This window comes from Idiotropiscis lumnitzeri, chromosome 13 (genome assembly GCF_059441095.1).
Source record: "Idiotropiscis lumnitzeri isolate Australia: NSW breed Sydney's pygmy pipehorse chromosome 13, RoL_Ilum_1.0, whole genome shotgun sequence".
NCBI lineage: Eukaryota > Metazoa > Chordata > Actinopteri > Syngnathiformes > Syngnathidae > Idiotropiscis > Idiotropiscis lumnitzeri.
Window position 1 is genome coordinate 8,771,117 of NC_142403.1, and position 27,960 is coordinate 8,799,076.

Here is a 27,960-nt window from a genome sequence, read left to right on the forward strand (position 1 = left end):
GGAAGAATCACACATTTTATCTTGAACCATAACTGTTATTGCATTGCAGCCAGATGTAGTGTACATCACATCTTTATGTACTATTGTAAATACAAACCTATAGCGCTATTAATGTGTCTTAATGGTATTTTTAATAAGATATTTTATATGCACAAAATGGTCATAATTGGCAACTAATTTAAAATGTTTTCCAATATAACTTCGACCTAGTTACCTAGCCTGTCACCTGGATTTTTTTCCCTTGACCTAATGCGGGATAATCGATTTTATTGTGTGTTCCCAAAACAACTATAACAAGTGATTTATTTATTTTTAATGAATCATACTTAAAAATAATAAAGTCCTCGGCGACTTGTTAAACGTCATCTTGACTTTTCTCACAGTGTCACATTTGTTTGTCAAATACATATATGTGTATATATATATGTATATATATATATATTATTGTCTTTAATTTTGAATCGTTGTTTTAGTTTGTTAATGATTTTTAACTTTTTCCCCAATTGTAGTTTTAGTTATTTTGTTAGTTTCCATTAACTATAAAAACCTTGAGGTGGACTATTACGGTGATTAGTTCATCTGTCTCCCACAGTCCAGAAGTGCCGGTTTGAATCTCAGCCGAGGCAGTGCTTCCGCCTGCATCTCATAACCATGCATGTTAGGTTCATTGAGAAGTCCGGACTTTTAATTGTCCTTATGAAAAAATATGAGTGAGATGGGTTGTTTGTGTGTCTTGAAATTGGCTGGTGACCAGTCCCATGTGTACCTCACCTTTCGTCCAAAGTCAGTCGGAATGCTCCAAATACTTTGAGGGCAGTTGGTTGAGATGGCTGTGGATGGAATTGTTAAGGAAAAAAAATAATCTGACACATTGAAGTGGCAATTATTTAATAAAATGTAAGCAGCAAGTAATGTAACAATCAATGATGTTTTAATAAATGGGCAATGGAAAAAAAATAATCATTCTGTTCATGTTCACATTCATTAAAAAAAACTAGTAATATAAATGTACTTATTTGCTCGATTGCTTCAGTTAATATTTTCAGCAATCTCATATATCAAAAGTAAATGCAATTTATTTTAAAGGTCATATTTTCCCCAACTATCTCTGCATTTTCAACCAACCCCGCTTCCTGCTTTGATTTTGTTGCTAGACTTGAACCCCTCCAGCACAGCCAGTGTGATCTAGATGCAATCTGAACTTCCTGTCAGTTCGTGCTGGCCGTGTTCGCCTGTTATTGGTGGATGGCTTGGAGCAGGGCAGGCGCAGATATAAACAATAGCATCATCAGCATATCGTGACATTATTCGTTGTGAGCGGCGGATGAAATCTGGGACACAGTTGCATTCATCGTTCAGTGAGCTCTTCTATACAGTTAAACCCACCGACAGCAATGAATGTTGATTGTGACCTTTGTGGGTTTTTTTCTTGCAAAAATAAAAACTAATTTTGTCATCTTGATTGTAAAGAAAGGTCAACGAGTCATTGCCAATGCCCGTTTGCAGGATCTTTACATTTTGCTTCTTTTGGGCGTAACGGCCTACTACAGGGTACAATCAACGGTCGATGGTTCTTCAATTTAGCCAAACTCACCGACAGCGTTGAATGTTCACTGGGGCAAGCGCAAACCGATGGTGACCAGACATAAAAAAAAACATGGCTTCAATGTTTCTATGTTGACAAATGCTCTCACAGTGTTAGCATACTTTAACACCATCTTCTTCTCTAAACACCGGGCCGCGGATCGGGCTGCACTGATGGGGGGGGGAAAAGATGCTAATTATCTCAGTTGCATTGCACTAATATTAAACAAACAAAAGTTCTGGCGGAAAAAAAGATTGGGGATCACTGTTCTTTGCTTCTGCCCCAATCTGCAAATGCCTGCAATCAATGCTAATTCAAAACACAATCACATTAGTAAGCATACATGACACAAATATATTGCTATGCATATAGCCCCACCTTACGTGTGCACCACACATTGCTGACCCTGAGAATTACAGTGGAAAGGTTTGAAAATAGAGGAACTGTTCTGTTGATATGAATATAAAAAGAAGTGTATTATTAGAGCCAGTGCACACTCCATAGTCTCCACTAACCAAGGCCCTTTCACAAAGAACTGGCTTTGCCTCACTCATTGTTAAATGCCAGCAATGTTAACACTGGCCTGTCATGAAGTGTCACCAAGCGTTGGATGCACGTAACTCCGATAACACGTTCTCATTATGACACTAAGGATAGTGTCGGTGTTTAGAAAAGGGCTTTATTTCGTTTAAAATAGCAGTAGAGAGGAAAATGTCATCTTGAAACAGCTGAGTCACGGCAGTTTTTAGGCGTGGCAGGGTCTGCAAGGGCACGGTCATGCACAAAGTGCCTTTTGCAATGTGCAAGATGAAACTGTTGACTAACATCAATTAAAAATCAGTTTCGCTATGATGTCAAACTTCCTTTTCAACGATTAAAAATGCCCAACGCCTCGCATGAAACGTTTTACTGAACAGTGAAGTGTTGTTTGTTGCTCTTTGAGGCAATGTCGGTATTGTGCTCATTAGAAAACATGTAAAATTACATTTGAGGCCACGAGTCAAAACGGGGCCAGCAGATATTTGGAAAGCTTTTAAAGAACAGTCAGATGAGTTGATTGGGTATTGTGAACCAAATTTCCATCTGACACAACAATCAACCATTAAGTATTTCAGATATTAATTTTATACATAGTTGGTGTTAAAGAGCACCCCATATCCCCTCTGCGTGTTCATCTTCTACCGCCTGTGTCCTAAAAAAAAAATCCCAATTAAAAAAAAAATTGCATTTTCTTTTCACTGCAAACTGCTTCTATGCTCCCACACGAACCAGGGATTTGAATGACAGTGTTGGAATTGACAGAAGTGGATGAGAAGGATGTTGCTTTATAAGGTCTTCTCTTGCCGCAGGACGGGGGGTGACAGGAAGAAAGATCTGGGCCATGAAGAGAGAGGAAAGGGCCCTGAGCTGACAATGTTGCCCTAATGTGAATGACAAGGTCTGCGCACACATCAGCCCTCAAACCAGCCTGGATGTGTGGGAGATGGATGAAGGCAAAGTCAGAGTGGGAGCGAGAGGGCAATGCGAAGAGACAAGGGGGAAGTGAGGGTGGGGTTTCAGCGGGTCCAGCCTTCAAAGATGTTGGCCTTAATGGCATGGACAGCTCTGACATTTAGCTACTGAGTCAGCCTTAGATAAGCGTAGGCGGTGGTTGCTTCAGGAAAATATAAACGTTCAGGAGGCGCTTACTAACAAAGTTAGTACGAAGAGGAGTGTATGTAAATCTGCACCGGAGATGAGAATTGTTAGCACTCTTTTTTTTTTTGAGTTCCTCCGAAAGAGTTCTTGGTTCTGCTTGGAGAGCAGCTGAATTCTAAATTCACTACCGATCATAAAAAAATCATACATATCAGTCTAAAACGCACCAGCAAATGTTCTCTGTGGAGTTCCCACAACTGCAAGCTCGCAGAACAAGTCTTGGTAATTGATACCGTCAAAGTTTCCCCAATGATGCTGGTTACCTTGTTGTAACATCTTTGTAATCCTAGAAAGATAAATTCACACAGGGGCGATGATATTACTCCAAAGTAACAAAGGAAGTGCCTGCAGTCAATTTCAGAGTAGCTTGTGAATGTGTGCTCAAATATAACGTCAATAGATAAAATAACCGTTTCTTTCTTGGCTCGGGTTGAACTTCAATACGAAGTAGAGGAGGGAAGAGTATAGTAAAGGAGTTTAGGATTAGAATTGCGGATGATATGTTTTGTTTTACCTTGGTAATGGAGCTTTAATTGAAGCTAAAATTAGTGTTACTTTTAACATATAGCAAGAGATTAGTGATAGACCGATATGGTTTCGATACCGATTATTAGTAGACATGGAGGTTGATGACCAATATATTCATTTGTTGAAAAAAAGAGGTAAAATTGTGTCAAAAATTTGGAAAACTAATAACTCCATTTTTGACTTAGTTTAATTGCCTTTAAGCACATAAGTTTTAAACAACTTTAGGGATTTACATGTTAAAGCTTTTTTTTTTAGATCTTAGAAAATGGACAACGTGAAAGTTTAAAAAAAAAAGACAGATGCCGATAATCAGCAAAATGCCTAATATCAATCCCGATAATCGGTCTATCACTACAATAGATCATGCAAAAAATGAACTAAAATGATAACATATTGATTTCCGCACAGATCAAGGCTCGCCCCATCCAACCCACTTCTGCGCAACATTTACATTAATTCTTTGTGAATTATGTCTAAATCCAAACCAGAAAAATGAGACGATGTTAACATTGACGATGATCCGAATTAGGATTATTGTAATTCGGTTTCTTTGTGGTTTTGCTGTCTGCGATACTAATCACATTTCTGATGATTAATGTCAATTGAAGACCAGTTTCAGCCGGTCACTTGGATGTCTGCGAGAGAAGCCCACAGTTCCATTTATGTGCGTCTCACAAGTGGGAGGACATTCCTGGTGAGGGTGCTGCTCTCTCCCTGCAGGTATAGACCGGCCTCCTCTGTCTGTCTGCTGATATCAAACCGCGACGTGATCTGTTTAGTTGCCTGACTTAATGCTCACCTGCTCACGCGCCTCTGGCTGTGTGTGGGTGTGTGTGTGTGTGTGTACATCTTGACATCCTCTGTCTCGTCAGAGCTGGAATGTTGCTTGTCTTTATCTGTTGCCCTGCAATTACGGACACATACAGGAAATTACAGATGGATCCCAGCTGGGAGGACAAAAGCATAAACTGGACACGTGCCTGTCAAAATTTTGCATGGGGTGAATATGGCGGCACTAATTGGTCACTTGATTTGGTGCCACCTGCACAAGGTGAAGAAATTGAAGATATACTATATAAGGATTCAAACTGGTTCTGTTAGCTGAACGAAAATGTGCGTAACCGGAGGAAGAGTTTTGAGCTTAGATAACAAGCAAAAAGCGGCGGTTGAGGAATTCGAAGGTTCCACTGTAGTTTACGGTTGCAAACAACTTTCCCACCTATATTCACACCGGAGAGACCCTTAGAGCAAGCGCAAGGAAAACTTTGCAAACACAGGAAGGCAAGAGCCTCAATTTACCTCACACTTGGACGCGCTAACTTGACTCTTTTGTATTCATTTTACGTAATTTACACAATTTACAAATATTATTTCATGGCTTTTAATTTCATGTGAGCTTAACCAACAATTTGTTCTTTCATTTTATTTTATTTGCAATCCTTGTTATTTAATGAAGAGCATTTAATACAATGCTCTTTTCTTTGATCTAACCTCACATATCAAAATGTTTTCACCATTGCTGGGAATATATGAGAAAGTCGATGTGGACTTCCAGTGAATAATGTCATGAGAGAGGAGCGAACCAGAGAGGAAGCGGCAGAGGTGAATAATAGGCACTAGGCTGCAGGAAGAGTAAGAGTACTTCGCTCTCACTTTATCCCTCCCTTCCTCTGACACACACACACACACCTAAAATGCACGAGAGACTCCTCGGGGCACCAAATAATAACGTTCCTTGTCATTATCGTCACCCGGCCGAAGCACCCTCCAGTCTCCCGCACAATCCATGCAGTGTCATTTACATTGTATGGCAAAATATGTGCATCAATAGACTCATCCAAAAAGCAGAGCATAGTGCCTTCCTCTCTGATTTTCGAGTGCTTTAATAGCCGGCAATCACACTCTTGAGTTGTGCCTCGGAAGGACCGGGAAGCAAATGAGCGACAATCAAGCAAAACCCAACTGATGAAACCGAGTCCTAGCACGACAGCCAGTGCTTGCCTTGGATTAGTTTTAATGTAACAGTCTTGCTTTTTCGGACAGGATTTCATGAATGACCTCATATTAATTTATATTGTCACAAAAGATTCCAATGGATACATAAATCACGGGGAGGGGTAATTTGGGGCTTGTGCTTTTGGAGGGAGGCTACAGGATGCTGAGGTTTGGGAGGGGCGCTTGTTGGGTTGGGAAGCGTGAGGGGGTTTGTGGGATATGTGGTGCAGCTGTTAAACTCGAGGAGATTGGTTGGGAACGCTGAAAATAGACGAGATGAAGCACGCGCACTTAAGGCGTATGTTTACTTTTGCAAAATGATATTTGGTTGAATTACACAGTTGTGCATTTTTTTTAAATTATTAGATAGAAATATTTACAAAATAAAGCTCGTCTGTTTCTATTTAAAGCATTCCATTAGAATAACAATACGGCATAATGAGCAAGTTATATCCCATCCACAGGATTGCTGTCATCTTTCTTGTCTATAGTCTCATACCGTAAAAGGCAAGGGTGTGTATGGCATGTGGCGACAATCGCGGGGGGGATGGCGGGGGTGGTATGCTGGTTTTAGACCGCAGACAGACCCAAGGTGCCGTCGGATGTGTGTGTGTGTGCCTCCATCATGTCTGGACCTGGGCAAAAAAAAGAACAAGACAAAAAAAGGATAATTTGAGGTGTGGGTTGGTATTACACGCTATTAAAATGTAATTGAATACACACACACTTGCACGCAGTGATGCAGTACACTCACGGCACTTTTAAGATTTTTCTTTCATATCATTTCGTGACACATTTGATGCGGTAATGTGTGTTGAGAGCTATTGAATAATGAGGAGCATAATTAAACGGAATAACTCTTCAAAAATGCCCTTTGTCTCCCCTACATAAGTCACACTGTTTTCTTTATGTACAATAAGCCCACTCACAACCTATAAACACCGTGGGTGGTCTTGAGAAACAAAGATGAAGAGCCCACTTGGGTGTATATTTGAACACGATTCATCGTTTTTTTTTGCCTACCCCTTAAATATCAGTGAAGCTTTAAGTGAGCTCAGCGCATTGGCCAGAGTATATAAAATTACAGTCTCGTCTGCTTTTTTTTTTATGCAACTTATACACGAGCTGTCACTGAGTGCCTACAAATAGTGTAATGTTCAGAAATTGTGTTGTAATAATCGCAAAAAAAAATTTAAAAAAATTGGGAGAGAGTGAGCTTGAAACAACCCACCCATAAATGAAGCCCTTTCATTGTCTGCTGAGAAAAATCCAAACTTGGATAAATCCAATTGAAAGTAAGGTCGGGGCTCATTTGTGGCCACTAAGCCCGTTGAAATTCCAGTGGAAGATAATATTTTAAAAAGTATTTTAAGCCGCTTTGAACACAATACTTTGGAGAGGTTCTTCAAAGAGATGTTCCCACCCTATCCTCTGCTGTAAGAAGCGTTCGGTTCTTGGCAAACATTCGACAGAGGTCATAATTTCCCTGTGGTGAGTGCAAGGGCTTCTTTCTAAAAATATCCAAAAGTGTGTTTAAGCATTTCTGGTTTGCGTTCACAACAAGCCCCAGATCGTAACGTACACATTTGCATGCAGATGCTAAAGCCGGTTCGAGGGATTTCTTTTTACCCTTATTGCAACTCTCTTTTCTTTACAGGCGGTAAAGCTTTTGTTATTTAAAGCAGCCTACACAATGCTCTGTTGAAACCCGTGCTGCACACAAACGCTGTTGTAATAAATTAACTTGATAATTCAAAGAAATTATGGGGACAATCTGTAAACGCAGTTGCCGAAGAAAACGGCAATCCCTCTCAAAAAATGGTTGAAAGGTGGCTTGCTACAAAGAAACTTGTCAGTAAAATATATTTCTTCAGAATTCCTCCCAGCCGGATCACGGAGAGGAAACAATGGCTGACCTTGGTTGGATGAGAAATTGCCTCAATTGTTCAAATTCGGCTTTGATGTTAAAATAAAGTGAGACGGGTCAGCACAGGAAGCCTGCCGCAGGAGAAATTGCATCTTTTGTGCTCTTACGACTGATCTCATTTCTTGTTCTTAAAGCTGCAGTAAGGAAGGATTTTCTTGTTCCATGCTCCCAGGATCCCTCTACAGCACAGGTGTCAAACTCAGGGCCCGGGGGCCAGATCTGGCCCGCAACCTCATTTTATGTGGCCCACGAAGGGCAAATCATGTCCTGCTTGTAGCACATTGTCTTCACTTTTAACAACATTGAGATAGAATTGGTGAACAAACAATTACTGACTCGCTTCTGATTTCAAAACTGGCTTTCCATCAATTTGTGCTCTGCATGTGATAATGTAAGGTGATCATTTATATGGGTTCAAAGTCATAACGGCCCTCTGAGGGAAACCACAACTGCGATGTGGCCCTTCCACAAAAATGAGTTTGCTTTCCATGTCAGCAAAAATTGCTTTATAGTATTTTGTCACAAATTCAGAGATATTTCGCAGTCTGCATATTTACATTCCATCCACAAATAATTCTATCGGTCACTGGTAGCCAATGTGTAATATCGATTATTTGACTTAAGTCAAGTTGAAGGAACTTTTGTTGTACCTCATATATTGGAAACATAACTCTGCAACGCAGTTTTTAATTGGATCAGGCATTTAGTACAGTCCCTTAATTATTTTTTTCTCTAAACCAGTAGCAACCAAAAACAGTTTCATCGAAACCGACCTGATTATTGCATCCTGATTGTTTTGTTGATCAACCCTGGCACATCATAAAGAAATAGTGTTCCTGTTTAAATGCCTCACATTTGCCGATTACTTGCAATCTACAATTCCTATGTTGCAAAGATGATTTTTTTTTTCTTTAAAAGTCCTCAATTTTCTGCTGCTACATGGGTACAAATAACGGGATAAGCTGCATGTTTTGGTTTGGCTCAAACCAAATGTGCTGCCAGCTAAATGAGCCATTTTACAGACGTTTGAAATGTTTCATAGCACACATGGTGTTAATCATAAAAGATGCTGATAATCAAGACTGACTGCTTCAATCTTCGGCTTTGGGCTTGACTGCTTTCAATTGTTTTCAACGCAGTATAAGTAATCTTATTTGAATCGCAATTTGTTTTTGTCTTGATCATACTTTGGTGCTATTTTGCCAGCATTCAAGTTGCACAACAAATTCACAGGATGCCGAAAGATTATTTTAGGCCATCCGATTGCAATGTTTCTCTCCTATGACAGCAGGGTCAGGCAGGCAATAACCCTGCTTGAAATCATCAATAAACTTTTTAATCACAGGGTTTACGAGTGATCAAGGGCGGGAATGAGCGAAGGAAAACAAACATTATGAGAGTTAGGAGTCCAACTCTCACCAGATCATTGAGGGCGATGTTGAAAGCTCCATGGATTGTTGCCTTCTGTGGAAAGTAACCACATTCTGGGCTTGAAATTTAATTTAACAACTGACATACAATTCAGACATGTGGGTAGAAATACCAAATGAGTTTTTGTCAGAACCAAATAAAAGTGTGCAAAATAGGCTATAGGCTGTTATTTCTGATGGTTGGAATTGATTTTGGTTGTGAGGACAAACACATTTTGTGTCATACCATTTTTATTAAGTATTTATTATTTTTATTCTGAACCCTATTAGGGCAGATCATATTTTACTTACCCTATTATGTCAGATAGTGGGCTATTAGCACACTGACTTTGGGAGTTTATCAGAATATATCTGTGTTTTAAACCATATTGTGGTAGAGGCCTGGAGCGCTAGACCACCCAGAACAGTTAACTTGCCAAACTTCCAACAGTCTTGATTATATCCATCCTCTGGGTGTGTCTCTCTGCTCAAAACAAACATCTGAGCCTCCACCAATGCCTTTTGGACAGATTTTCTTTACTAAACATGTTGGTCAAATGGATGGTATACTCACTGCATGGACAGTTTGACAAAGGTTGCAAATACAAACACACTGCAAATTAAAAAGTCCCTTTACTTCGTAGTAGACAAAGATGAAAGGTTAAGGGCAATTGCATACAATCTATAATTTGCAAATGGACATTGTGGGATTCTATTGAAGTACAGAACCACCCAGACACAGAAATTTAACTCTGATTCAGCACAAAAGAAGCATGCCATGATATTCATCATTGAAGTTTGGGTAAAATGGATCTAACCATAGTTCTTATCACAAAATGATGGTGGCCACAAGACGATGCACTAGCCTATATAAACTCTGTTTAGTTTTTTTTTGTACCAGATATATCCTCTGCTAACAGTGAAATTGTCTCATTAATAACTAATAATTTAGATTTAACTTAGTCCTTTTACCTCTCTCTGAAGCTCCCGAATGGAATGTTTCATTGCTGTCCTTCTTGATATTACACTCAAACCCATTGACTTGAGTTAATGTTTTTTTTTTTTTTTATATATATTTGTTTTAAATTTATTATTATTCATTCAATCGATGTATTATTGCTGGAACGTAAGTAACCCGTCCCCCAAAAAACAGCACTAAAAATGACAAATAATTTTCTTTAACATGCTGCTCAGCAACTTATAACAAGCCTGCTACTGTGTCTGTGTAAACTGCATAGCTGTGGAGCTCATTCAAAAAGAAACACTGAGACAAAGCGAGATGATAACATTAATCCACATGCCGTGGTGGCCGTTTGGCCATCATTGATGAATTCTATACTTAAACATTAAGGCAGCACTGTTGTATTCTCATGTTTACAATAATACCACTCAGTGTAAATGAGGCAATAAATACATGAAGACGTTGAGTGAGTGTTTGCTCAGAGCTTTGATCCTGTGCCCACTTGTCCCTGGGATTGTTATTTTTTTTAAGTGAAAAGCATTTGGAGTCCAAGACCTAAAAATGAGGACACCCAGAAGCCACTGATAATCAGTAGACCAACGCAGGCTCACAGCGCCTGACAATGGAAAAGACTACCAGCAATAAATGTCCATTATCCCCATCCACTCCTTCCCTCATAATGTTTCCAATGTGCTATCCGCCACAGATCAATGGCCTAATCGTGCTCCTGTTGTATTTTGGCCGCGCTGCTATCGAAAGCTATTTGCACCAAGTAGGGAGGCTAATGACCCTGAGCTGATGCTCTGTGTTTGGCCGGGAGCTCCGATCAAGCGAAGGTAAGTAAACTCATATATTCTCCAGGGGCCATGCTAATGAGAGGGAATAAGAATGCAAGCTATGGTTCATCATCTACTTGGGAACTTTGAAATTCGACCTGCTACTGCAAAGATGATTGCGATTAAGTAATCGCGATATTTAAATAAACCAACATCTCTAGTCGCGACCCGACAGTGGCACTTATGATGCTTTGACTATAATATCCAGGTATTTTAGTTGATATTCTTTCCCATATTAGAGTATACTTGGAATTAGTTTTACTTTGCTTGAATATTGACATCATGTTACTGTGTGTGGACACTGTTGTAAACTGGCATGAGTTGTGCTGTAATTAGAAGAGCGGGTTGTCTAATCTGTCTCTTTGATTTAAATCAAGTCTAGCTACCGCTCCCTACTTTGCCACGCATAGAAATATTCAAGCTTGTGAATGTAAAAGAAAAATGGGGGGTGAGGGAGCGTGAGGACCCAAGAGCACTGTGTATTCGTGTGTGCATAAGCGTTTTAGTGTGTGTTGGTAATCCCACCACCGGCAGACTAATGATAGGTCTTATCGACACCCAGCAGTCAATGTGAGCCTTTGTCTCCTCTCGGAAGGCTTGACGGAAAGCCTTGGGGGGGGAGCCCCTGCCACTGAGTCTTTTAATTTTTTCAAACACTGATAAAAATGAATGCTAAAATGGCCACGGTTTTAATGTTTCGTAGGTACAATACAGTTCTGTCTTCATCATGGAAAAACAAATCTGCCACTCTGGGTGGTTCATGAACTAACACTCATGATTTGCTGAAAGTCTGTCAAGGTTGGGATGCTCATTAGGGCTGCACAAAAATATATCGCAATTGTCTGCTTTTATCTGAATTTGACCAGTCAAATGATGACTGACTGTGTTAATTAGAATTAATTAACTACAAAAGAATTGATGCATTAATAAAATAATTGTAGATTGCATTCCAAACCAAGCGGAACCTTCTTCAGTGCGCTATTTCCCGGTCAACCAATAACATTGACACAAACATGAGTGCTTGGCAAACAATGCACCTCGCGGTTTAACAACCTAATGGAAAAGCATGGTTTTGTGTAACTTGTGCAAAAATCAGATGGCATACCGCCAAAGCGCTTTAACCATCTGTTACTATCGAAATGAAGAACAGGTAGATACGACATGCTTCCTTGAGCTACGTGCAGTGGGGGTAAGGAGTCACCATACTCAACGCTTGTGGACTTCAGAATATAATTTTTTCTCGTTTTTCCATTTTTATGTTTTAATAGCACATGCTATATTCTTAGCAAATAAGTAAATGTTGCTCTACAAATATGTAAGTTGTGACTTATTTTCAATATCCATGCATTGCCTTAATGGGAACATTGCCCCCACCAGCGCAGTGGTGTATGTCGGTTTCTATTCAGATCTGTGGCAGGTACCACCCACATGCAAATCACGTCGCAGCGATCCCAGAAACTACAGGAGCTTTGAACTAAACTGAGCCATCCCAGTACGAGTTTGTAGCAAACAAGGCTGAATCAAAGCACTGGCTTCAGGACCAAATCTAGTACGTCAACGTCCAGCAAACACAAATTCAGCAAAGTAATAAAGTAGTAGCTACCCCTGGACCGTAGACCACTATTAGTGGCAGAAGACAGATCGTTGATCTAATATAAATTTTTAACTGCCACACAGACTTAATTTAGAGCTAATACTGTTGAGGAAGGGCGGCACGGTGGCCGACTGGTTAGCACGATGGCCTCACAGTGAGAGACAGCATCGGGCGTGGGTTTGATCCCGGCTCCGGCCATCCTGTGTGGAGTTTGCATGTTCTCCCCGTGCTTGTGTGTGTTTCCTCCGGGTACTCCGGTTTCCTCCCACATTCCAAAAACATGCATTGTAGGCCGATTGAACACTCTAAATTGCCCCTAGGTATGAGTCTGAGCGCGGATTGTTGTTCGTCTTTGTGTGCCCTGCAATTGGCTGGCAACCAGTTCAGGGTGTCCCCCGCCTACTGCCCGAAGAAAGCTGGGATAGGCTCCAGCACCCCCCGCGACCCTAGTGAGGAGAAGCGGTATAGATGATGGATGGATGGATGGATATTGTTGAGAAAAAAAACTTAAATGGCAAGGGATTGTTTTTTTCCTTTGTTTTGTATTGAAATGCAATTACAAATTTGTTTTCAAATTTACAAACTTCACACGTGTTTTTGTTGCAGTGATACATTAAATACCTTTTTAAAAATAAATAATTTGTTTGTTGAAATGTGATTAATCACAATTAATTACAAAGCCTCTCTCTCTCTCTCTCTCTCTCGCTCTCTCTCTCTCTCTCTCTCTCTCTCTCTATATATATATATATATATATATATAGACATATATTGGCAGTTTCAAAAGTAGTTGTTTTCCTGCAAAATTTTGAGCTCTCTTTTTGGTTATTGCTTCACTTACTGACACAAACCAAAAAGAAAAAGAAAAAAGGACTGATTGTACTTACAGTTGTATAATGACTTTTCACTCCAGAAATAGTCTCAACAGTCCTAACCTTGGAGGCCAATTACTGCATTAGCCTTATGAGTTACATTAGTAGACATTGCTCCCTTTCCTGTTTGTCGCAGTGTAAGACTAAGCACAGTTAAATTGTACTGTTTAACACTAAATAGCACTAAAAATTGATCACTGCCATACTTTGTGTGGATGCAGGTGTAACACCACTGTTCGCGTTTCATTGCCATTTACAGCAGTCATTTTCGTGCTCCTTGCCGATGTAAACTGCCGCCCATCTTCCGCTTGTCCTTTTGGCGTGAGCGTGAAAGGGACAATGACTTGCTCTGTCCCGTTGTGCTGAAGTGAATCAAACGGACTTGACTGAGTGACTCACTTGGCTGTCACTTCCCGTAAGCGTCTTTTGAAATATGACACCATGTGACAAAGTGTGGCGTTGAACTCTCTGCCCGTGCATGCACAAAGAAAGCCACCCGACTTCTTTTCGTCCAGCAGGTTTAGAGAGACTTGGACAACTGCTCAAAGAATAGACTGAGAAGACACTCCAGAGGAAATGAGCGGAGGGTGGGTGGTTTGAACATACTCGCCTTTTTTTTTCTTTTTTCTTCTTCCCTCCCTGGCTTCACGTGCCTCATTATAGCAGCTACTAAATCAATAGGCTAGTACATAATTGTGTCTGCATTCGCATCCATCAATTCAAATGAAAGAAAAAGGTGGCTCGAACCAAATTCTTGATGAGATGTGTTTAAAAAGGTCCGATCAAGCAGTCATTGGACCTCTGACCTCTTGTTTCCTGTTTTTGAAACGACTGACTTTAGTGGCCATGGGAGGTGGAAGAAAAACCTGGACCATTGCAAAGGCAACTCTGCCGTCAAGGCGACAGGAACAATAAGTCTGAAAGCAGAAAGATGGTATGTGTGTGTGTGTGTGGGCAACCAAAGTGAGGAGACCGTGAAGCTGTGACTGCTAAAGAAAGAAGGAACAGAAGGGAGGTTTAACAGGGAAAAAGAGCAGCAGAAGACTGGAAATAACCTTTTAACACGCTTGCCTTAATATAAATAGCATTCAAATTAAATGAGCACGTGATTGTATTGAATACAAAAATATTACAGTGTATATGCCTATAATTAAAACAAAAATGTAAAACTTCAAATAGGGACCATGCATTTGTGCGTGCAGTGTTTAATTCAGAGTGCAAAACTGTAAAAGTCCTGGACGGTGAGGCCGTCATCAGAGCTGGTGACCGGAGGGTGTGTTGTCATGACAAAGGCACAGGGGGGAAAAACATTTTCTTCGCCCATTCACCTCTCCTCTTTAACGAGTCCCTTCTCCATGCTCGTCTTGCATACGAGAACATGATTTAGTGCTGCACTGATACAGAGATACAAAGAGAGAGAGAGAGAGAGAGAGAGAGAGAGAGAGAGCATTACTCAAACAGTTTTTTCCTAGCTGTGATAGTCTTTTGCATTATCATGTTCTATGAGATAACTCAGAACTTGTTGGGACATCTAACAGCTGTTAGGGGTGAAATATTATTGTATTTGCGTTAACCGTAATTACTGTAGTGTGTGAATACTACTGTATATGTGAATTTGAGTTGAATCCAAATGTTGTAATAGGTCAACCAGTAAAATGTTAAAACAGCAGAATGTTAGTGAAAAATAAGGAAATGCTGGAAATGACAGACAGGATGTAGCAGGTGAATCAGACAGGAAGTTAAAGTCTTCACCTGGCAGCTGTGACTCAACTCCAGACAGACACACACATACAAATATACACAAAACAAACAGATGAACGCAAAAGAGGGGATCCCAGTTCTGGGACACAGATGAATGAGGTAAACGGTAAGAAGGGTACCAGAAGGCGCACGCCGACCTGAGACAATGTGTAAGCCTAGGGCAAAGTGACTTCTCTTACCTCGCTTTCATCACTTTTGTCTTTTCCTTGTCGTGTTGTGCTCTGGGGCATCCCTTTCTCCCCCTCTGTGTTGGAGGCACTGGTTCTTGTTTCGTCCTCTTATGGCAGACCCTTACATGACCTTAACCGGAATAGAGCAAAGAAGGGATACGCGGTATGAAATGAGCTCATATCAAAAACTGGCCTGAAAAATTAAATATACTTTATTTAATCTCTAGTTATTGCCACTTCCAGTCAATCTCCCCACAGCGTGTTTGAAAAATGTATGAACAAGATAAGCGCAGCTGGTGGTAGTTCACGACCTCCTGCAGAATTTGCTGACATAAAAGGCAGGGTATATTTACTTCAATGTTTTCTATTGTATCCAAACTTTTAGTCCCTTTTTTGAGAGGCAGAAGGCAAACCTGTGTGTTTGAGTTGAGGGAAAAAGTTTGCTCAGTGGAACAAGGAATGAGGTTCAAGTTAAGGTTAGGTATGGTAGACGGGAAAGTAACTTTCAGGATGAATGACTTTTGAAAAAAAAAAATTTTCATAAGCGTTGTTGCCAAATTTAGTTTGGAGACCTCCATTGACTTGCTACTGGCTTCCCAGTCCTGTATACTTCATCTCCTTTCCATTATCGTGAAAAATTAATTATGCCGCAGCGACGAGTGATCATCATTGTGCCACTGTCTCGAAAATTGACAGGGCTTGTGCGTGCGTACAAGCATGTTTCTACAGTATGTGCTCAGGGTGCATACATGGCATCGTATGAATTTGCTTACAGCTGTGACAGCTGCCACCACGAGCGCAAACACACAAGCGTGTTGTCTCATTTGTTTTGTACAGCTGCGCGGATAATGCACAAAGGTTAACCAAATTGTGTATAATGGCACGTAGACAATGTATCATTCCCATTAATGGCCTATCTCACGCGCTCCCTCACACGCACTAGCTGCAGCTTTGCCAGTGTGAGTTGGGGGAAAAAAAAAAGAAATGACTTGCACTGTTGGTCCTCTTTATTCCTGTGAACAAAACAGACAGCCTCGCTCCTCTCCTCATTCATTTTAATGATAAACCCTCCTCAGTCACACTCTTTTTCCAGCCCAAACTCCGCCGCCCGCCCAACCCGCACCACACCAGCCGGGTGGAGACCCTCCCAAAAAGCCACAGCCAGGCAGAAACAGTGATCCTTTGTTTAAAAGCCCCAAACCCCCCAGTCCACCGACAACACCCCCCACTCCCCTTCTTTTCTGCGAGCCCTTTACCATGCTGTGGATGATGCTGTTCAGCAGTGACAAAGGCATGTCGCAACATGAACACTGTTGACGCGAAGGATGGAGTGAAGGTATGGAAGGTGGAGGCAGTGATGCTGAAAGAAACCAAAAGAATGATTGCCCTTTTTGCAATTGCAATTGTCCTGACCTTCCATTTATTTTTGCATGTCCCTGTGACGTTAAAAGCGACCTTCCTGACTGAACTAAGCCAATCTGGAAGCAAAAAGTCATAAGTTGAAGGAATTCTTACCACCAGTAATTTCAACCACTAGAGCAACAATGTGGGAAATAGAAACAAACCTGACACTCAGTTTTATTTTTGCTCCATAAAGGGGAAAAACTTAATTTGACACACAGCTCCAAATAGGTGGGTGATATTCCACACAAGTAAATAAAAATAGTCTCTAAGTACACAGCTTTATTATTTTTTTTTTCTTCTAGCAAAAGAATAAAAATTTAAAAAAAAATACTCAACTTGCCCAAGGAGAGACAATTTTAGCCATTTCATTTGGGTACTGAAACCAGCCCTGCAACTACAACAGGTTCTTCTCTTCTAATTGGTCTCATGGCAAGCATCATTTGAGGTGATTTGAGTTGGCCAAAAAGTTCCTGTTTTGTTCGTCAAAAACAAACTTGCGCGCTTCAGCTCAGATGTCAGAGCAGCTCACATCCTTAACCCTAACTAATCAACATCACATACATCAAAACGATTTTAGTTTTAGCTTTTATGTGTGTGCCAGCAGTATTTTTATACGCAACATGTCTCTCAACATCTACACATATATGCCATTGCTGCCTTCCATAACCGACGCAGACGGAACACGACAGACAGCGTTGTGTGAACATGTGTGTGCGTGTGTGCAACTCCCAGTGATGCAGCTCAGCCTTGATCTAGACTCCCGCCTCCCTCGGACTCCCCTGCTGCGCCTCCTTCATTAATCAATAGGACAGATGAAGACAGACTTCTGCTGGGATGCGAGGCAAAACAATAGATGGCGTGTGTGAGTGTGAATGTAAAGGAGGCTGAATCGTCCTCAGGGAGAACCTGGCAGACATGATGCAAGGCTTCAAGGCTTCCTGCCCACACAAAGATCATTCACACTGGATTTGCTTTCTTGTACCAGCCGAAAAAAACAGACTCAATTTGATAGATGATTTGCATACATTATGTGTCTGTAAGTGTGTGTGCAAGAACCCCAACCTACGGAAACCGGCTGCACTCCAAAAAATGAAGGGGGGGGGGGATATAATCCGCTTTGATCAAGTGCAATTTTCACCCAAGTCCAAAAACTGTGCGAGCACACAAAACAGTCGTGACTTGTTCTGACTGATGTGTCAGTCTCCACTCTAAAACCAAAAACTTGAACCCCGCTCCAAAAAATGCTTTAAATTAATTTAAAAAATAAAAATGGAAACTTCACAAATGACAAGCCAGGCATGAGAGCATCGGAAGACAAAAATAGCGGATCTTGTGTGTCATCTCAACAGATCTGCTTGGTGTATCCATTCAAGCGTGCCCTTGAGGGGAGCGCGTTGTTAGTCGTGTTTATTGTAACAAGGCAAGTGACATTATTTCTTATTACTCCGAGTCAGTTCTAATTCAAGTAGAGTAAAACTGAGGCAGGAAGACAAACGTTATAATTTGTCACGCAGCAATAGTGGGAATTTTTAGCAAATCAATCATGAAAAAACCCCCAGAAAATTCCAATTAATCTTGATTTGTTGCTGAATTACTTATCGGTATGCATTTGTCAATGTGTAGAAGATGTAACATTACACTTGACAAGCCATGCCTCAAACTAAATATATTTTCCAGAGGAACAATATTCTTTGGACTATTACTTTTCATGTAACCTTTGAATTTAATCACATGGTCGAATGTATTTCAAGATTTCGTAATGACCTCAGTAAATCAAATTTCTAGACTTTACAGACACAATCCTGAAATGTTTGGGACGTGAATGTGTGGTTTCATCATACATTCATATATTTGCTTTCTATTTATAAGTGATCAGATAGAACTTGTGTTCAATCCTTAGCCAAATACGGCACTAAATTAAAAAGTACAGTTGGGTTATGGCTATTATGTTTACACTGTGTTACACCATTCAGCTCACAATCAAAGAAGGACTTCATTGATCAATTGATTGTTCAGAATTTTGTTGAGTAAGTCTGGTTATTAATCGACTCTTGTCAGTTGTCACTGTTACTTTTATACAGTGCACTCCCTATTCACAAGGGATACGGACAGAGGCCGCCTCCGAATAGCGTATACCCATGAATAATTGATGCCCATTCAATTACATTAGAATAAAAAAAAATTCTCGAATAAGCGCTGACTTAAAAGCGGGGGTTGACTGCCCCCCAAAATAAATATATAAAACAATTTAAAAATATATTTTTAAAAAAATCTGTGAATGGGTGCCGAACTGTATGTCACATAATTTTGTGTTAAAACCTATTTTTTATTAAATATGCTCAATTATCCATATATATATATATATATATATATATATATATATGGGGAGCTTTTTTAAAAATATTAAAACGGCAACAGCACGGAAGTAAGCAATAATAATAACTAAAAAAAATGACATACCGTTTAGTTGGACTGGGCTCTCCCTCGCGGACTTAAAAAAAGGAAACCTTGGTATTGCTCGGATGGCCGCCATCAACAATTATTTTCATTATAAGATGAAGGATACACTAATTGCTGATGACTAGTTGATGGATGGTGGATCTAATACATAATCATTTTTAGACCACATTTAATGATCTGTGCTTTTACAGTAGCACACGAGCATGTTTACCAAATGGTTAAATAAAAGCACCAAACTGGAGCAGAGTTTTTACGTTCTGGACTTGGATTTGACACCTCTGCTGACATCTGAATTGCATTGACTGGATAGAGGCAACCTGTCTGTTTACACTGAAGTCGCATTGGCAGATAAACAATACGTACTGTATCGAATTTTTATCAACATTTAGAGACGACATAAATCCGTTCTGACTGTTAAACAAAAAAAACCCGGAATAACCGATTTCATGCAGGCAAAATTGTGCTCATTTTCAATGAGCATTGTCATGTTATCACAGATATCAATTTAAGATAATTACAATTGATTTATGAATATGGAGGTTTATATCACTAACCCAGTCTGTTGTAAAAGTGCATTGCCACTACCAGTTCCCAACCAATAAACCAATTCGATGAAAATTACAAACCCAGACATGAAATCCTGTGTTCGTTCCTCACCCGAGATGCCCTTATTGTTGAAGCACATTGTGTACTGTGACATTGTACCCATGCCTGACACCCAGACAAAGGAACCAATGCGGGCCTCGAGGGGGCAGATGACAAACACTCCTAAACCATGGCCAGACATAATCCCCCCCCTCCCTCCCATCAAAGCCCACAACAAACGCACAGTGGAGGGGGGCCTATTCAGAGCATATTAGGGAGGTGAAGGAGGCCAGGCACTGGGGGACCCTCCCCACACGGGTCTCCTAATCATCTGAGACAACTCCTCCAGAGGCAGACCTCCACCAAATCCATTCCCGCCTCAGACCCCCCGCCCCTTTTCACCCTACATATGACCCAGACACATCCAGTGTTTACAAGGGTGGGCAGCCATGAAGTGGAGAAGCTGACCGAAATGAGCAGTCTCTCGGGAAATGTGCCATAATTGTCCGTCTTCTCGAGCCAAATTAAACAAACTCGACTGAATTCAAGTACCCATACGTCTAATGACCCCCTTGTCATTTTAACGAACCGGCACGTTCCGTAGAGCGCACCTTTGATGCAGAATGATAAGCGAGACCCCGTTGTCTCATTATATTGTCTTCAATTAGGTAGGAGATGATGAGAGAAGCACTGGTAATCATGAGGCTTTCCGACTCATGCTGGGAAACAGAACTTCATTACGCCCGATGGTCCCGCATCGACGATAAAACCCCAAGTATGTATGGGTTCATTCATGGGAGGTTTTCAAGCATAAAAGGCTCCAAAAGTGGAAAAACTGAAAATCTCACTTAGAATTCTGAAACAGAGGCTAACTAAGGATATCTACCCGAGTAATTACGCGCCATCCCTTCATGTTAAATGACCTGACTTCCCATCCTTAAGACCTGTAATTTTAGGAACAATTTGTAGAAAAATTATAACATGCAAGTTTCTGCTTTGGCACACAAAATTCATACGAGGTATCATACAGTGGGACAACTGATGACTTTTTTTTTTCTTGAAGGCATTCCTTTCCTGGGCTTTGTAAAATATCTAATTTCATCCTATTACGGCTCACTTTTGCCTCTCGCGGTATGAAGTGGTATTTTACTAAAAACATGCACTTACAAACAGCACAAATTAACAAGGAGGAGTCAGGGATATTTTTAGAAACAAATACTTATAGTGGAGGATGAGACGAGAACACCAGCCTACTTCTAGGCAGGAATTTGCTGACATGAAGTGAAGCGATGATGTCTTTTCATCTTCACCGCCGCATAAATGTTGTACAAGCTTAGTTCTGTGAGGAAAAAGCTCAGACAGTGCCGACGTCAGCTCAAGAAAAGTTGAGAGCACAGAAGAGCGTTCATCTGAGGAATGACTCTAACCTGACATCTTGCTGGTTTCAAGGCGAACATCATCATTTAAATCATATTCAGCTTTGCTAGCACCATCCGACAAATACACAGCTCTCATAAAACTGTGAAAATGTTCTCTATTCAACCTGGCAGCTGGATTGTCCTATGCAAGCCCTCCCACCACAACCCTTTCACCTCTGATTACAGTACAAAGAGCTAATCTGAGATGAACACTCACACCGGCTCTGACGCTTTGTGAAAAGTAAGAGGATTTTATTCTTTTTTTTAAATCATTAAAGTGAAGAAAATGGTAAATGTCATTCCAGAGAGAGGCCAAAAGGAGGTTTTAAGAAATAACTCAATTTATTTCTTCCCTCCGTCCAACTGGGATTATTATGATCCTCATTTTGCCATTCACCCCCACGTCAGCTATTCTTCTAAAAAGATGCTTCTCACTTTTGCTTTTGTACATTTATAAACCAGTGTGCCAATAAGAGATGGTCGTCAAATCAAGCTGCCCTGGGGCCCAATAACCGTCCCATTAGGTCTTCGCTTTCTAATCTGATTCCAGCAAGCAGGGTGCGATTGTCGCATTGCCAATCTTTTGTTTTGTTTTCAACTAGATCCCCATTGTCACTCCGTTTCATTATCGCAGGCAGTCCTCAAAGTCCTCTTATGCATCAAGAATGTTTTACCTTACATGTTGAAATGGGCAGACATCAATTGTCGTTTTATGTTGTATAAGATCATTTGTAATGATCGTGTCGTCAAATACGATGAAAAGTTTCAAATTTAGGGCCAGTTTTTCTTGGGGAAGAGGACTGCAACGTGTTTGCAAGCTGTGACTGTTATATTTTTCCATCATGAATTTGTGTGTATGCTAAGGTAATAACTATTTATAGACTTTAGCTCTAAAGTCTAAAAAGGTTGTGAAATTTGTATTCAGGCATTGTCTTATCAAACTCTGCATCTGTATTATGTTAACGATATGGACAGCTGAACACCCAAGAAACTCACAAACGAAATTCACTTAAGGATTTCCACGAAACCTTTTGGATGAAGAAAAAAATTGAACATATTTGCGAGTATATTTGAACGTATTTAAATATTGTACGTTTGAAGATATTTGCAAGTACGTTTGAAGGTAATTTGCAAGTACATTTGAAAGTGCTTGGAGGCTAAATGCTACAAATATGGCATTTTTCCCCATAATGCCACAGGGTAGTGATTAGCGCATACACACGTAAAAAAATATGTTATTTATTTATCATTTGGCCTGCATTATACAAATATGTTCATAAATGAAGTAAAAATTGTATATTTGTAATTTCTATTATTTATTATTATATGTACAGTGCATGATTTCTGTTTGACGGTTTTCCCATATTGCCACCGGGTATTTACTTGCACAGGCAAATATTTTTATTGTTTTTAATTATTACAATTTATTTTGCATTTGGCCTACATTATACCAACACGTTGAAAAATTAAGTTGGGGTATGCATGCACAAGTCAACATCAAGGAATAAAAATGCTGAATGAAAATCATTCAGGCATAATAATAAATAAGAAGAATTGTGAATAAAAAATATTTACGTAAATCATTTTCAAATGTATTGATACAATGTAGAGTCTGTGGTTAAGGCATGTCCCTCTATGTACACGACAGAAGCGCGGAAGTAAACATTTTTCGACTGGCGTTTGAACGTATTTGCAAGTATGATTGAACTTTCTCATCTCAATCTCATCTAAATGCTAGAAAATTAGCAATTTTCCCATCATGCCACAGGGATTTGACTTGCGCAAGCATTTGGCAAATGTTAAATGTGTTCATCAAGCGATATGGTCGTGCCACGTTCTCCCATGCATGGTGCAACAGTGTCGAGCAGCAAGCATCTGCCTTGTCTTCCCCCAGATGGTTGCGGCAAGTATGACGATTAGTTCATTAACCTCGCTGTGCTTTAACCAGTGGGCCATGAAGAGGGCTTGCTCCTTCCACTTCTTGAAATTTACGAACACTTATTAATAGCGGGAGGAAACTTTCACTCATGGCCTTCGGTGATTTGCGCTGCTGTTATCAAACATTGCAGTAATTATACATGGCATGCATCTGATTAGCACTCCTGTGATTATTTCAGCAGTTCTCATCATCAGTTTTTCGTTTATTACCCTTTTTGAAAGGTGTGGAATCAATTTTCTAGAACAGCAAACATTTTAGAAGAGAAAAAAAAGTATTAGGACTTGCTAGAAGACTACCCATGACAATAGCATTAAAAAAAATAGGGGCAAATTTGCTTACTGTGTGAAAAATTAACTTGCAATGCTTGTCTGTGTGGGAGCTGAAGGCAGTGAGGGCTTGCACCTGGAGCAAGGAGAAGCATGTGAGGGTCAAAGGTCATCTTGTGGGTCTGAACATGAATGAGGTTCTCCTTCTCCCTGCAAGGACCAAGCAACTCTTGTGACGTGTTCACACCCCTTCCTTCCTTGCATTTCCGCCACCACCTCTTTTTCTTTTGGAAAAATTGCAGTAATCCATAGTCGGCCCAATTATCCAACCCCCCCCCCCCCATTCCCATTCCATTTTCTCTCCATGGATGGAGATTCAAAAACAATTAACCTCTTTACGGCTGGGGACTTTTCCCAGGAAAGGGCACGGTGGTAATTGAATGACTCTGCACTGACCATGACTTCACCCCTTCACGCATAAATCTGGTTATTGAAAATCCTAATCTGTGTCTTTGTGATTGTCCAAAGTCATTAACATGGAGGTTGCACGTTCACACTGGGATGGAGCTATTTCACTGCAAGGAGGATTTAACCGGACTGTTTACGTTTGACCTACTTAAACTAAGTGTTTGCATAATTTGCGTGGTTCTTTGCAATTCTCTTCCATTTTTCGTACGAAGAGAAGGACTTCTTTTTTTTTTTTTCAACATAGCAGTGCTGGTTAGCATTAGACTATTTCACACCAAGTGTCTATAAGTTGTAAAAGCATCCCCCACATCCTTAGCCTTCAATAAAATGTTCTCTTTTCCCCCTTCGTTATGGAGGGGCCTCCTATTCATCTCCAGGTAGAAAAGCCTCAAAGTGTAGGAGGGAAAAACAGCTTGTTGCACCCATTGAACTTTTTATTACTTCCCCCTTCAAAGGGTCCTGGCGGAGGAAGAAGTATCCTCAATCCCCTTGACGCCATGACACACGTCAGCTCTCAGTAAACACACAAACAAGTGTCAGGATAGCGACTGGACCCCTGTGCAGTGTGCACGTTTTTTTTTTTACGTTTCGTTTGTCACATGTGACGAGATTATGCTGTTTTGGAAGCTGAAGCGACAAATAATCCTCTAACAAACATGTTTACCAAAACTGCCAATGTTTGGCCCAACAGTATCAATGTTTTTTTTTTTGACAGCTGTGAGATAGATTAAATAACGTGCATTTTGTTTTTCCAGGGTTATGGATCTTATCTGCAATAAATATATGTATGAATAGAGCTATCAATCTAAAACAATTGTTTTCTATTAAATATTCTGTCTCATTATCACACAAAAGCGGCAGCATTCGGATGATGTAATCCCTAACCAACACTTCAAAAACGTCTGCCCTTCTCTAAAGAAAGATGCTCTTGAAGAAGTCAAAACGAACGTGTGCTGATCCATTTTTACCAGTGACCTCCTATAATTAGTGTTTCTTTCTGCTCGACTTCAGAAACAACTTTCAGCCTCCATCTGAAAACTCCCAGCCACTGAGTAAAGGGGAGCTGCGGCAGTCCGCAACTGAGGGTTTTGTAAAATTAAAAAAAAGAAATGGCATCTGATCTTCAAAGTCAAAAGATCCATTTTTGACGCTGATGTTCTAGTCAGTACATATACAGTATGCATGAACAAAAAGACAATGCTGTCCTTATGTATTACCCTACCGAACAAAAAGACAACCCAAAAACTGCACATTTCATGTAAAAGCGTGTGTTATAAAACTAGCTATACACACACACACGCCCACACACGCACCCAACTGCACACACGTTCACACACAGAACTCTTTGATGTTTCCTTGGGAATGTCTGCTGTCGCTGTGTGAGTCACCCATCCTCCAGTCTCACATTTATGTATGACGGACCCCCGCATATTCACGGTTTGGTAGTGCACAATTTTTCTATTCACAGGAAATTATCTTCCGTTATATGTAAAAACGAAATTGTTAAAAAAATATATATATATTCCCGCGGATAAATATATTTATTTTCTAGTAACATCTCTCTAATCAAGAGACCAAGTGATTACTATCAGCTGTAAACATGACAAAAATAAACATCTACTACAACTGGTTGCCCGCTCAACCAAACTTCTACAGTGGAAGGCAGAAGGTGGAAGTTCCACCTCCACACACACGCTCACTTGCTCCACTTCCAGCCCCCAACTTACCCATCCAATCACAAATCCAACAGCAGCAATGTTCGACAATTGACCACGTGGGAGACAATAGATAAGATGGCGTCACCCGCGTTTTCGGTGGATGCTTTTCCTAACAACACCATACTAGGACTGAACACGGCATCAAAACCAGTAGAATCTCTAATAACACTGAACCGTGTTAATTTTAGTCGGCCTACGAAGCAGCTGCAGTTCCCACCAGCATAGCAGTGCGGGCACCCTCGATGTAACTTTGGCACTTTGCTGTCAATTGTTTATTGTTTTACGCCGCATTGCATTGCTCAAGTAATTAATCATCACCATCATCATCATCAGAGTTGTTGAAGTGTAAGAACAGGTACTGGACATTGTGTATATGCGCGCTTAGCATCATTAAGTGTCCTGTAGTGTATTTTTAAGCATACTTGCATATGTGTTTGAAATGCAATTAAAGTTGGGATCATACTGTTAAGATAAGAATCACTTTTAGGGAAATTATTCCCAAAAATTTGCTATTTGCGTTCTGGTTTGATCTCTATTCCCCATGAATAGCAGGGCTCCACAGAAACTGCACATCAATGCCGCATGAGCAGTAACTCCTGAACAACATTGTGTGCCTTAAGTACAGACAAGGACCTGTGCGGAAGAGGGGGGGAGGCAGTCGGACCATTAGGCGGACATAAAAATAATATAAAAAGGCAAAAGAAAATAGAGAAAGAAAGAACCGCCAGTATTTCAGGTGGACTGGAACATATCTTGATCATTATGTCGAGCCTCCAGGTGTCTGGTGGCTGGAGAGACTGTAGGTGGTGGTTAGGTTGAGGGTGGTGGTGGCAGTGGCGGGTGGGGGGTGCACGCCGACAAAGCGGGAATAAGAGTGTTGCCTACATAATACCAGCATCAAAGAAGGGAGGGAGTGAGAGGGGGTGCAGCAAAGGAAAAAAAAGTAGGTTCATAAAAATTTGATAAGATTTTCAGCTAAGTGACATTCTGTGTTGCTTTTTTTTTTTTTTTTTAAATAAACCAGCGCCGCTTCTTTGTAGCTCCTCAGTGCCGCCGCCGAGAAGAGGGCAGACACATTTTAAAGGTCCTAATTAAAGCCATATGACGCCTTTTGGAACATCAAATGGTGCTTGTCCTGCATGCCATTTCATGTTATGAGGCAGAATAAACGTACAATCGCAAGGAAGCCGTTTTTAGGCTGGACTTTAAAATGTACCTCATTTCTACATCCCCCACCGCACCCACCGTGACCCCACCGGTTTCAAATCGATAAAGAGGTTCTGGGAGTGACATGACCTCTCTAGGGTGTGGTGGTGGTGGGAGGCAATGTTGTGCGGCTGTGAAATGGGCTGAGGGTGTTCTGACTGAAAATGTATCTCACATTCTTTGAGAAAGTAGATGTTTGCATATTTACTTATTTATTCACTGAAGTAGTTTAGTATTCGGTTATGAACCACCCACCCCTGAGGGTTGAAGTGAAGTGCAGCCCTGTTTATAGAGTCCTTTAAGAACTCAATTTTTTTCCCTCTATCCACCCCAGCCCCCCTCCCTAATTGTCCTCATTGAGCCTTGTGGAGCGGGTGCACAGCCAGCCAGCCAGACAGCCAGGCTCGGGTCATCGGGTTTACCGCGTGTTTTTTATCTATATTTCATGCTATGGCGCTGTGCAGACAGCTGCCCCCCCCCCATCCCCGCTCCCCGCATGTATCACAAAGAAAAAAAATCACGTGGCGGCACAAAGAGGTGACATGACAAGCACACGTGCAAAACACTACAAATAATTTCGTGCAGCATTTCATTATGTTTGATTCCTCATTGAGCTCACGCGTTCGCGAAAAAAGTACCACCTTTAAAAGAAAAGAAAAAAAAAACAAGCTTGATGATCCTCCAAATTGCTCACGGTGATAATTGCTATTTGTCAAATGGATTTATAGATAGCAGTAATTACAAATAAAAGTATACGAATGTTGTACTTACGATTCCTTTCAGCAACTTATGGGCGTTTATGTCTCGCCGCCGTGCGTCTCCGGTCGTCTGCTTGCGGAAAAAGTGTGTCCTTCCTCGGCAGTGAGAGTCATCATGTGCACATCTTCATGTGGTGTTATTTTTTTTTTTGGGTGGGGGGGGTTGTTGTTTTTTTCAAGCACACATTGTCAATGCACATACCGTAGAGCCTGGACGTCCGGTTCGGCCGATGTCAGGTCTGCAATGATGCCTGGGCTGGTCACTATTGAGCGCTGAGCGGAGAGCCAACATATAGAAAGGCGGCATCATGTGAGCAGGGGGGGGCGCGCGCCATTGGCCAGGCGCGCACACTGCGACCAAGCTGCGCAGTGTTCCATTGGCCCAGGACGCCAGTAGAGGCGCCT

The 27,960-nt window shown here is 40.9% G+C and overlaps 1 long non-coding RNA gene across 5 annotated transcripts; it reads right to left on the reverse strand.

Annotated features, from left to right (window-relative positions):
* Nucleotides 1-871: 871 nt before the first annotated feature.
* LOC148324227 (uncharacterized) lies at nt 872-27,960 on the reverse strand. Of its 5 annotated transcripts, XR_015846355.1 has the most exons (6): nt 27,569-27,960; nt 15,343-15,463; nt 14,731-14,796; nt 6,306-6,441; nt 4,611-4,715; nt 872-3,569 (listed from the first exon to the last, which is right to left on the reverse strand). It is a non-coding gene; the product is annotated as an uncharacterized LOC148324227 (long non-coding RNA). The 5 variants fall into 5 exon arrangements; XR_015846354.1 differs by having other exon boundaries at nt 872-4,715; XR_015846358.1 differs by lacking the exon at nt 14,731-14,796 and having other exon boundaries at nt 872-6,441; nt 27,569-27,647; nt 27,758-27,960.